This window comes from Argentina silus (genome assembly GCF_951799395.1).
Source record: "Argentina silus genome assembly, chromosome: X".
Taxonomy (NCBI): Eukaryota; Metazoa; Chordata; class Actinopteri; order Argentiniformes; family Argentinidae; genus Argentina; species Argentina silus.
In genome coordinates this window covers 8,140,129-8,150,115 of record NC_139653.1, presented here as the reverse complement: position 1 = coordinate 8,150,115, position 9,987 = coordinate 8,140,129, and positions in this window count along the sequence as shown.

Genomic DNA, 9,987 nt, shown 5'->3' with positions numbered 1-9,987 from the left:
TGTGTGTGTGTGTGTGTGTGTGTGTGTGTGTGTGTGTGTGTGTGTGTGTGTGTGTTCTGTCTGTCTGACTGCAGAATCAATGTTGATCATGTATGCTGCGGAAAGACCGATGATAATCGCTAATAAAAAACCACAAGATGTGCACATTCACTAACTCCCTCAAAGTGAGTCAATGTTTCCCAACACTCAAAAAGTTTTCTATCAGAGTATGAAAGGGTGTTTATCCGCTGCAACCACTGTTAAACTGAGTCAACTATGACTGTTACAGTTATATAGCTTCCACTATGTTCCTCACAAACATGTTGTGGACCAGGTATGCACTGTATTTGATGAGGGGACAGTCAGACAGACATCTGCCCTCCCTGGTAAATAGCATAGCTTGGGTAGTCTCATAACCATAGGGCCCTGAGGGGAGAGACATTCCTGGCTCTGGTTTATGGTTCATTGTCTGGGCTTGATCTGACCACAAACAGATACACAGTGGCAGCTTGTCACTATAGGCACCAGTGGAGGCTGGCGGAGGTAGAAATTAGAGGATGGACTCATTGTGATGCATGGAATAGAATGAGCAATGGTATCAAACACACACACCCCTGATAACTTTAGTCACAGCCTGATTTGTTGTCAAAATAAAAAGAAGAACAGAAGAGCGCGACAACATCCTAAATTCTGTATCTCTCCCTGAGGTGCACTGACTATCTACAAGCAGACCTGGCAAGTGGTGTTGAGTTGAGTAAAGTTTGAGATGGGATTTCACGCAAGCGCAGTGTCAATGAATTTCTAAGGCTTACCCACGCGTGGACCTTCTATTGCTTTGAGCAGGGATCACAACAAATGGTTTGGAAAGGCATCCAGTGAGATGTGCCTTACGCAGAAGCTGCACGCTCCTCAAGGAACTAGAGAATGCACGTGTACACGTTCATGACTTTACAGTAAATCAAAACCACGTTGCTGACATAAAACAAATTTGACACATGAATGATATCAGAGGCCAACATTGAGAGAGATACAATCGCACATTTGAAAGTCCCCTTATCAAGGCAATCAGACAATTTAAATTGTTTTAATGCGCACATTTGAAACAAAGCCTAGGCTATTCCTCTCCAATACTGTAGCTTGGCAAGTGCCTTACCAATTAAAAAAGGTATGAGCCGCCACTGCAAATACATTTATCCAACTCATCTCACCCAGGGAACTGGATTTATGTCCCAAATAGGCCTCTGTAGTGCCAGTCATGGACCTTGAGTCCAAGGGAACACCCTCAATGAGGTTATGGGAGTGCATGAAAAACACCCACACCCACACACACACACATACAGTACTTGAACACACACACACACACACACACACACACACACACACACACACACACACACAGACAGACAGACAGACAGACAGACAGACAGACAGACAGACAGACAGAGAGCCAAGTGAATCGCTGCTCTCTCTCTCATAAATAGGAAATGAAAGATGATTGAAAGACTCCTGAGGCAACAGACAGACAGACGAGCAGGCAGAGAGGAAGAAAGATAGACACACACATATACACACACACACACACACACACACCATGCATACATACACACCATGCATACATACACACACACAGAGCAGTGTTGGGGGAAAGAGCCAGACAGGGACTAATACATAAACAGATACCTGTAGGCCCAGGCTAATACTGCTACTGTATCGTGTGGACTGATACTGAGACTGATATGAATACTGTGGGCTTTAAATGAGCCTGTTTGTTTCAAACCAATCTTGACACAGCCTTTTCCGAGAAATCCCAGGCAACCCAGTCGAATCAGTTTTTCCTCTGTTTGCAACCGTGCAGGGCATGGTGGCGGACTCCCCTCAACACAGCCTGAGATGACTCAGCAGTGAGAGGGTTAAACACATCAGCAGCATAGTTTCATTGTGTGTAACAAAAACAAACACGCATAAGAACTACACATGTGATGCCACTCACACACACACACACACACACACACACACACACACACACACATACACATACACAGCTTCAAATACACAGTGAATAATTTACCTTTAGGCCCTCTCCCCACCCCACCCCTGTTGAGCCACATGCCTGCCCTCTCACCAGTCTAACACCCACCCCGACCTCTCAGCAGACCGTCTCCCTCTTCTTGTGGAATCACACACACACACACACACACACACACACACACACACACACACACACACACACACACACACACGGAGGATGAGTTAAGGTTGCGGTCAGGAGATGGGTTGGTCCATGGTCTTGTACTGACATTAAAAACGATTACAAACATCAAAAAGAGCTCTAGGGACCCCTTTCCTGTCCACTACTTCATAGCATGAAACATTTAATGTCAAATACACATGCCGGTGGTCATGTCTGGGTCAGGGTAGTAACTGAGGGTCAGAGGTGAAAGGTCAGACCCAGAGGAGTGACCCCAGGGTGACTAACCGACTGTAGTGTGTTTAATGACTCTCATGACCGTTGGTTTAAGTGTAACGAGTGTCATAGCTTTCAGGAAGGATGTGTGTGTGTGTGTGTGTGTGTGTGTGTGTGTGTGTGTGTGTGTGTGTGTGTGTGTGTGTGTGTGTGTGTGTGTGTGTGTGTGTGTAATTCTAATTCTCCGCAACTAACCTAATTCCCAGAGTACAGAGAGATATTTCCAAATCATGACAGATTGTCCTCAAACATTTACAATAATTGATGATTGACGTCACCCCATCAATAACTCAATAAATGTAGATTATGATAATGAGGAGGCAGGCAGGCATGCTGGAGTTTCCCCTCAGCCTCCTGGAGTGGCCCCTCTCTCTCCTCCAGTCCTTCCTTCAACCCTGCTGTTCCTCCAGTATGACCTCTCCTCCTGTGTTTCCATGGTCTCATGATCAATTAGAACACAGCCTACCAGAGAGAGAGAAAGAGAGAGAGAAAGAGAGAGACCGAGACAGAGATAGAGTTAGAGAGAGAGAGAGAGAGAGAGAGAGAGGTCGCTATGGGAGCAGCGGGTGAATCAGGCTACAGTTGAGCCTTGCTGAGTCAGAGAGTGTGTGGGAGGGGGGGGACAGAGCCAGAGAGAGATGGAGGGAGGGGGGAGATAAAGAGAGCGAGGGAGAGGGAGAGAGGAAGGGGGAGGGGGGGGGGTTTCCCATGTCCGTGTTTGCTCTGTGTCTGTGTGCTGTGGATCATGTGCCTGGCTGTTTATGGAGGAGTGATCCGGTCATGTGATCCTCTACACCTCTATATCCTACAGAGTGACTTCACCATCTGACTGGCTGATAGCAGGGATTCGCTCTTATTTTCTCTTCCTCCATTCGGATACAAAAAACAACAGCTTAAACAGCAGTGAAGCTGGCAGTATTTCGCCTTAGAGACCTCAAATGAAATGTAGTGGAGAATAAGGCAAAAATATAAATTTAACAGCAACCATAGCTCCAGCTTGTGCAGCCAGTATTATAAAACGTTATAAGTAGATCATTTATCTAGTATTTATTATTTATTATTAGGTTGGACTGTCGTTTATCTGAAGTTTATTTATCGTAGGTATCTTAGATCCCTCTTAAGAACTCCTGACCTCAGCCTCTCTCTTTCTGCTCTTTCTGTGATGGCCCGTGTTTGAACGTCTCCCTTGTGGAGGACCCACGACAAACATAAACTAAGAAACCAGATGAGACGTTACAATCTCGCTATGATACCGTTGATACCTCTATCATCTCTGCTACATTTACTCCCACTGAGGCCAGCTGTGTTGTCCTGAGCTGTTCCTCAGTCTCAGTCTATGTTTTCTGCCCGGGGCAAGGGAAGACAGGGGAAAAAGAAAAACCCTTTGTGATCTTGAGGCAAGCAAATTGCCATATGCAATAATCAGCTGTGGCCCTGTGGCCCTGTGGCCGTGTGGCAGGGAGCTGGAATGTGCCACTAGACACTGTCACCTCAGAGTGCCCTGGGCTGGGGGGTAACAGGATGGGACAGCCAGGCTGAGGGGTCAGGGAGTGGTGTTCCATCCCGGCAGGTAGCAGGAGGAGGAGGTCTGGAAGCGAGAGGTAGAGGAGGAGGTCTGGAGGAGGAGGTCAGGAGGGGAAATGTGGAGGAGAATGTCTGGAGGAGGTCTGGAGGAGGAGGTCTGGAGTGGAGAGGTGGAGGAGGAGGTCTGGAGGAGGAGGTCTGGAGGGGAGAGGTGGAGGAGGAGGTCTGGAGGGGAGAGGTGGAGGAGGAAGTCTGGAGGGGAGAGGTGGAGGAGGTGGTCTGGAGGAGGAGAGGTGGAGGAGGAGGTCTGGAAGAGGTCTGGAGGAGGAGGTTGGAGGGGAGAGGTAGAAGAGGAGGTCTGGAGGGGAGAGGTAGAGGAGGAGGTCTGGAAGAGGTCTGGAGGAGGAGGTTGGAGGGGAGAGGTAGAGGAGGAGGTCTGGAGGGGAGAGGTAGAGGAGGAGGTCTGGAAGAGGTCTGGAGGAGGAGGTTGGAGGGGAGAGGTAGAGGTCTGGAGGGGAGAGGTAGAGGAGAAGGTCTGGAAGGCTGCGGTGATGATGGTGCTGGTAGCCCAGCTGGATTCAGGCCAGGGTGCACCAGGCCTTATGTTTTTAGTGGTGACAGGTGCTGAGGTCTCTCCTCCTGTCAGTTGACATTTCCAAACCCCCCGGAGTGTGTGTCAGTGTGTGTGTGTGTGTGTGTGTGTGTGTGTGTGTGTGTGTGTGTGTGTGTGTGTACAACCATTCAAGACCAGCACTAAATCTCTCTATTTACCCTGATATTGTTGAGCTTGATTCAACATAACACAATCCCATGGCTTTATGACAGCTCTCTCTCGGTCTCTCTCTCCTCTGCTGGTTTCATGGGTATAATGACAATGCAGGAGGCTGAGGCCCTCCACAGCCTGAGGGAAAAGGAGGAAAACCACAGAGCAAAAAGACACAGTCAGACAGACAGACAGACAGACAGACAGACAGACAGACAGACAGACAGACACACACACACACACACACACACACACACACACACACACACACACACACACACACACACACACACACACATTTACCAAAACAACTAGAATAGCACAGCTAAACCAAACTGTGTCCTGAAAAAGCACACAGGTCAAAAATAATAGAGAGAGGGGTCATGGAATACAGCCATCGTACAATCCACCATGAAACCAACGGCCTTGAGCTAAATAAACATGAGGTTCTTTGGAGGCTTTGTTATAATTTATTTATTTATGTGTGTGTGTGTGTGTGTGTGTGTGTGTGTGTGTGTGTGTGTGTGTGTGTGTATATGTGTGTGTGTGTGTGTGAATGTGTGTGTGTGTGTGTGTGTGTGTGTGTGTGTGTGTGTGTGTGTGTGTGTGTGTGTGTGTGTGTGTGTGTGTGTGTGTGTGTGTGTGTGTGTGTGTGTGTTTCTGTGTTTCTACTTTGTGTAAGAGCCATTTGTTAAAGGAGAACTTAATCCAGATCGTCCCATTGGCAGTGGACAGTGGGGATGCAGTGTCCCCCAGTGAGTAAACAGGATGGGTCCTTCTGGGCCAAGGCAGAGCTGCTCTCAGACACAAACAAAGGCCCCTATCTCTCTTTCTCTGCTGGCTCCACACTGCTAACTTCCTTCCCCAAAGCCGCACAAACCAAAATAAAACACTGAGAACAATCACTGGCTCTGAAAACACTTAGATGTCCAAGGAAATGTCTCATTGGCCGTGAGCTTTGGGCAGCCTATCACATGTGAAACCTCCACAAATGTAGGTGAAGAGAGAGAGAGAGAGACATGTCTCCCCCTGTGTGATGGTGAAATCCATCTGTTCCAGAGGCCACTGAAACTGTTCCATGATGTTATGGTCAACATATATAGAGACTGTGAAAATACTTGTTTTTTTCACATTGCAAGAGAGGGCAGGACAGGCTTATTGAAAAATGCAGACGGAAACAAATTAAGTTTCCTCTGTATTCAACTGGCCTAGTGTATCAATGGCTGCAGCCCAGATAAGAGCACCTGCTAAATTAACAAACCAAAAATCTTTGCGATCAAAGTTACTGTAAAACCAATTTCTTCACTGAAATTGAAATACAAATCAAGCAATTTTTGAGAGTTTGAGAATAATCAATGTATTTGTGGGCATTGGGGATATGGTGAGCAACGATATATAGGGCATGCATGGAGTGTTGGCATCAAAGGAGTTGTGGCATGATGATGTTGAGGGCAGCACACACACACACACACACACACACACACACACACACACACACACACACACACACACACACACACACACACACACAAACAGAGACACAGAGAGAGAGAGAGACAGGATAGAGTGGGTGTGAGGGTGTGCCTGACTTGGTCTGCAGATGTTTTCTAGAAGTTTCCAGCTGTTCTGTACCTGGCCCTCAGGTGAGTGGGGGTGGGGCGGGAGCCAGAGGTAATGATACAGAGACACAACACACCATCATTTATCACTGACTCACCAGGTTATGTTCTCCACTCCCACACACACATAAACACACACACTCTGAATGGGAGAGAACACAGCACTCAGATTGCTTGGGGTATAATACTCCTCTGGGTCTTGGCTGAGCAAGACAGATCCTGTGTTTATGGTGCATCTTACTATGTGTGTGTGTGTGTGTGTGTGTGTGTGTGTGTGTGTGTGTGTGTGTGTGTGTGTGTGTGTGTGTGAGTGCATAAGCATGTGCACCTGCGCCTGCATAAGTGTGTGTGTGTGTGTGTGTGCGTGCGTGCGTGCGTGCGTGCGTGCGTGCGTGCGTGCGTGCGTGCGTGCGTGCGTGCGTGCGTGCGTGCGTGTGAGTGTGTGTGCGTGTGTGTGTGTGTGTTTACCATCAGCAGGAATGTGCAGTATTTGGTGATGTGAAAACCAGCCCTCAGTGGTCAGGGTGCGTACAAACACACTCTGTTTTATGGGATGGGCTTGAGATGCCACAGTGTACACTCAGGGGGTAGTGGAGGAATTTGAGTGCTTTTACATGTTGTCCTAATGCCCTGAGGTGTGTGAGACTGCAGGGATTTTATGTTGTTGATTCCACTGACTAGAATCATGCATAGTGGAGGCTAGATATATATGTATTTGTCAATATTGACTATTAAGGGTTAGGGTTAGTCACTTTAATAGTGATAGTAGCTTTATCTAAATAAGTGTTATCATGTTGTTCAATAACGGCTTATGTTTGTATTGTACTGTATCTATATCTTGTCAATAGTGCTGCAGTCAGCTATGATACAGGTAGCCATGTAGGCTAAAGTTGAATAGTCAGTTTGATACCTGCTTTGGTACCTGCTAGTGTGTGTGTGTGTGTGTGTGTGTGTGTGTGTGTGTGTGTGTGTGTGTGTGTGTGTGTGTGTGTGTGTGTGTGTGTGTGTGTGTGTGTGTGTGTGTGTGTGTGTGTGACTGTGTGTGCGTGTGTCAAGGTTGCCCAGATCAATGTAGCCCTGGTCACAGTAGCCCTGGTCACAGTAGCCCTGGTCACAGTAGCCCTGGTCACAGTAGTCCTGGTCACAGTAGCTCTGGTGAATGTAGCCCTGGTCACAGTAGCCCTGGTCACAGTAGCCCTGGTCACAGTAGCCCTGGTCATAGTAGTCCTGGTCACAGTAGCTCTGGTGAATGTAGCCCTGGTCACAGTAGCCCTGGTCACAGTAGCTCTGGTGAATGTAGCCCTGGTCACAGTAGCCCTGGTCACAGTAGCTCTGGTGAATGTAGCCCTGGTCACAGTAGCCCTGGTCACAGTAGCCCTGGTCACAGTAGCCCTGGTCACAGTAGCCCTGGTCATAGTAGCTCTGGTGAATGTAGCCCTGGTCACAGTAGCTCTGGTGAATGTAGCCCTGGTCACAGTAGCCCTGGTCACAGTAGCCCTGGTCATAGTAGCTCTGGTGAATGTAGCCCTGGTCAATGTAGCCCTGGTCAAAGTCCTGTGTTGTGTTGGATGTGTAATGTTTTTCTATGCTCTCATTAGGACAAATAGATGGAGAGAGCACCTGTTAGGGCTACCATTATCTCTGCCAGATAATCTAGGTCAGTGTGATGTCACATAGCTAGGGCCTGCAGGTGAAATACTGACACCAAGATAAGGACGGGAACTGGCCCCACATGTAACCAGGTAACCACCGGTTTGTCAGAGTAACGCTGAAAGCTGTTGGCAAGGTAATCCCTCTGAAGGCCATACGGGGGTGTGAGAGAGAGAGAGATAGATTGGGGGTTTACACTGTAAACCCACAGCAGTGGAAACTTCCCTCATGAATATGACTCTATATCTGAGAGAGATTTGCTAGGGATTAATGTTGACCGAATCCAGCCAAAACACTCTATGCCTGGTAATGAATTGGTTCATACTTTTTGGTTCATACCTTTTTCTATAAATAAAAATATAAAGAATTTTCATAAACAGTTTATCTAACGCTTCTCTCATAAACACTGGCATAAAAAATAAAGTCTTAAAATGGAAGTAGTCCGAAACATTTTGTTGCATGGGGCTATAAAAACATTCACTGACAGTTTAAACTTATCAAGAGAGAAAATCTCAACCTCTCATTTCCGCCTGGGCTTCAGGAGTCCCATTAGACTGAACCACTGAGGGAGTTAAGAAGGGGTGGTTTTTGGCTGACCCACAAAAAAAAATTAAGAGAAACTATATTTTTCATGAGCTCAGAATCATATTGGTTCTATGAATCGCTGAGGTCACTGTACACGATTTAGTCACTGTTACAGTGTGCTTTGAACAGTTGAGACCCGCCTTGTGGCTCTTAGCTGAGTAAGGTCCTTTCGTTCAGTAAATGGGTTATAGACCTTAAAATAACAGTCAATAAGCCTTGCAGGTCTGGCCATGTTGGTAACAAGATAACATACTATACACTGACACAGCAGGGCAGAGCACCGCTGATTCAGGTAAATGCATCTATATACTACAATATGTCTATATACTGCTTCCTGTACAGGACACTTGCCTTGTGCATTCACTGTCTAACTCCATCACAATGTCAAATAAACATTATGAAACCCTCTGTGCCAGACCTCCAACCAACAGCAATGTACCTCTGAACGTTTTCTAGTCCTCAGTAAATCCAGGAAGTTAATAACTGATAATAATAATAGTTTTCTCACCCCTTTTTTACCCCATTCTTACAGAGGTAAGGTCAGGTGGGGTAGGGTGATGTGGGTGGACTATGATCTACTTACTGTAGCCACCTGTAACCACACATAAACTGAACCTAGCTTTAGTGTGTGTGTGTGTGTGTGTGTGTGTGTGTGTGTGTGTGTGTGTGTGTGTGTGTGTGTGTGTGTGTGTTTGAGTGTGTGTGTCTACTGTATACTTGTGTGTGTGTTCAGAGTGTCTGCAAGCAATCGATGGTGGGCTACACACACTCTCATTCCATAGATGGGGGGATGCTCGACCATTGCTAGTGTGTTTAAGCCCACACAGAGGCCACTCAGAGAGTGTGTGTGTGTGTGTGTGTGTGTGTGTGTGTGTGTGTGTGTGTGTGTGTGTGTGTGTGTGTGTGTGTGTGTGTGTGTGTGTGTCATGCCGTGGAGGGCTCTCTTCCTCCGCTCCATGAATGAGTGGCCTGAGCACGGGGGATAAAGGTGGTCTGTGCTCCAGTCCTGCTCGCTCTGCCCCATGTCCACTGAACCTTAAAGGGGGCATTGATGAAGGTGCTGCTGGGCTGAGATGAGCTCCAAGGCCAGGGCTAGAGAGGTCCATGCAGGGGAGGGGAGAGGACACTTACTGTACCACACACACACTGGGACTGGACCTGATGTTCCAGCTAGAAACATGGCCACTGTGTACCTAGTAGTAGCCTACAGGCTGACCTTTGTGCCCTGTGTTGCTGTCAAGTGAAATATGTTCAGGACATGGATGTTCCAGTCATGACGACAGTCATTTAAGACGTGGCTACAGAACATGCTATGCCTGTAAGCACGTGTTTGGGTCTGCAAAACCCTTTCAAAGTAGATTTTCTAGAGAAATGCCGGATTCATTGGTGAATGGAAAAAGTGG